At 41.5% G+C, this 2700-nt stretch overlaps 1 non-coding gene across 1 annotated transcript; it reads right to left on the reverse strand.

Moving 5' to 3' along the window:
- Window positions 1-868: 868 nt before the first annotated feature.
- Window positions 869-975, reverse strand: LOC143656592 (U6 spliceosomal RNA). The gene has a single exon (XR_013162509.1). It is a non-coding gene; the product is annotated as a U6 spliceosomal RNA (small nuclear RNA).
- Window positions 976-2700: the final 1725 nt, after the last annotated feature.

Consider the following 2700-nt stretch of genomic DNA (forward strand, 5'->3'; position numbering starts at 1 on the left):
TTTATTGCGGACCAGGAATCCAGTAGTGGCTTAGCTGAATGGTTCTGGCTGAAGATCTCTTCTGAGGTTGTAGTTGAGATGTTGGCTAGAACTGCAGGCCTCTGAAGGGTCAAATGCAGCTGGAGATTCCACTTCTGACATGGCCCACTGGTACGCTGAGCAAATCAGTGCAGGTGCTGAGCAGAGGGTTCAGTTCCTTGCCAAAGGGACCTCTCTATACGGCTGCTTGGCTGCTCTCACAGCATGGCGGGTGCCACAGAGTGAGTAATTCAAGAAAGAGCAAAGATGGAAGCCACAGTGTACATCATGGCTGAGCCTCGGAGGTCACATGCAATTATTACTGCCATGTCCATTTGATAGAAGAGAGTCTATACTCAAAGGCAGTCCGCATCCAAAGGGAAGGGATTAAGTATCAAAGAATTTGTGGACCTATTTGAAAACAACCATGTTGACATTAACAATTTGTGCAAAAAAGAATATTTAAAAATAAATTCTCCAACAGCAACCGTTTTCCTCTGAAGAGGAAAATGTCTCTGATGTCAATCCAGAAAGCCTGTCACTGTCATAGAACAAGTCAATAAGAGGAATGATAGACAGAGAATGATCTTTTCATGGAAATAGATGAGAAGGGAAACCAACTTCCTAATGTTAAATTTGAGAAGGAGTCCCTATACCAGTTTTGAATGATGGTGAATTTACTTTTAAGAAAGCAGAAGAGACAAGTTTGAAATATTTCATTCATAAAGATGTTTGGGTATGAAGCTTTGGCTTCTTTATTTACTCCCTCTTTTAGTATTAGGAACCTAACTTAAAGCATCTTTTTCTCTTCCCTAAAACATATATCTATGCTTTTTTAATATTTCATTAAAAAAATATGGAACACTTCACAAATTTGCATGTGGTCCTTGCGCAGAGGCCATGCTAATCTTCTCTGTATCGTTCCGATTATAGTATATGTGCTGCTGCAGCGAGCACAAATCTATTCTTTTAGTATAGAACATGAAACCCAGTCTTCTCCAGAATTGATGTTGGGACACAAATGTGATCGGAAAAGTGAGTTGTATTTACATTGTCACAAGGTTGGATGAGAGAAAGACCTTACTTTGTTTCCCCAGTGTGGTGGATCTTTTTTTGCTTTAAAATGTTTCTTTTTTCCTTCCACAAATGCCAAATCTGGTTTTGACCAAAGACTAATTCTGGACTTTGGAAACATGAGGGGTGTGCTCCAGCTATTTAGGGCTCATTTTCTCAAACTCAAAGAGAGATCTGATTGTACTTAGGACACGTAAACATCTTTGGCAAAAATAATCAGCACAATTCAAAGCCAAGCAGAGATGGTCATTATTATAGAGAGTACTTTATGGGTGGTGGATGAGTCGTGGCAATAGATTTCTGGATGGGAGCATTTCTAGATGGTAGGATGAGATTAAATGAATCAGTGCCCCTGGAAGTAGCGTGTAAATGTAAAGGGCTATTACTTACCACCCCAAAATGCCTCAAAAATCTAGTAAAGATTTTCTAGTGAAATAGCTGTCATTGATATAAATTGTTGGAAAATATATTTTTCTCCAAATGGAAGGGATAGATTCTGACCTTGAATCTAACCTGGATCATTTTGAGTCAATTTTCACCCCAGGGAAGAAGGGGGGTTGTCTCTATCAGAATTGTGCAAATATTCTGGCTGTTGGACACATCCTTATCTGAAGTTCTGGGCTGGGATCAATCATGGTCCTCCCGTTAATCCGGGTTGGTGCTAACATTGCCTTCACTCCGGAGTGCTCAAACCCAGGTCTTTCCCGGTGATCGGCTTCCCCAGGGTTGAGAAGTTGCTCTCTTGATGTTGGGGCGGGGCTTCGCACATTCTCCATTAGCTGATACGCCTTATGTGCAAACTCATAATGAAAAGTCAGAGTTTTAACAGCTCAGGGAAGCATCCAAGCACAGCAAGCACAGACTTCTTCATTATGGAAACGCTTATGCTTATAGGAATCTACTTGTGGGTTTTCTCTGCTGCATGTCACTCGGGCATCTGAGTAATTATTCCACACATCACGTATGCCCTTAGACCTATTTACCCTCAGACGTGCTCCCTGGGTTCTTCCAGATAAAGAGCCATGGAACAGAATGAGTGATGGTATAGCTGTGGGTTCTGCTCAGCTAAATTTAAGATTGGCATTAGATTCGTAGGTAAAAGCCCCATGCTGCATAATTAGACTGGTCAAGAGAGAATTAGGGGGCTTTACCAAAACTCTCAAGACCAGCTGTTCAATGATAAAATAAAATTTAGGCAGGTTTTTGACCTAAAGGAATTTGCAGTTTACTTTTAAATTTTATTATTATTATTTTTTAACCAAAGCAAAGCACCTGTGAACTGGAATGGAGGGAGAATTTCAGAGTATTTATGCTTATGATAATGCTTGCCACTCTGATTCGCAGCCTGAGCCGAAGTCTTTTATTCCTGCCATCTTCTGCCTCTGCCTTTCTTTGAATCTCTGCTCAGAACTTGTTGATTTGCATGTATGAATAGTAACACCTACTGGCGGGCAGGGCCCAGGAGATGCAATTTGGTTGCCAGCTTTTCCTACTGCGGAGCCCTGTCAGCATCTCGCATTGATTTGGAGTGTAATCAATGCTTCTCGTTACTGCTGTGCCTGCTCCTCCCTGGTGTTGATTTTCCTTCTCTAGCTCCCTTCTCTGGCA

The sequence above is a fragment of the Tamandua tetradactyla genome, chromosome 14 (genome assembly GCF_023851605.1).
Source record: "Tamandua tetradactyla isolate mTamTet1 chromosome 14, mTamTet1.pri, whole genome shotgun sequence".
Taxonomy (NCBI): domain Eukaryota; kingdom Metazoa; phylum Chordata; class Mammalia; order Pilosa; family Myrmecophagidae; genus Tamandua; species Tamandua tetradactyla.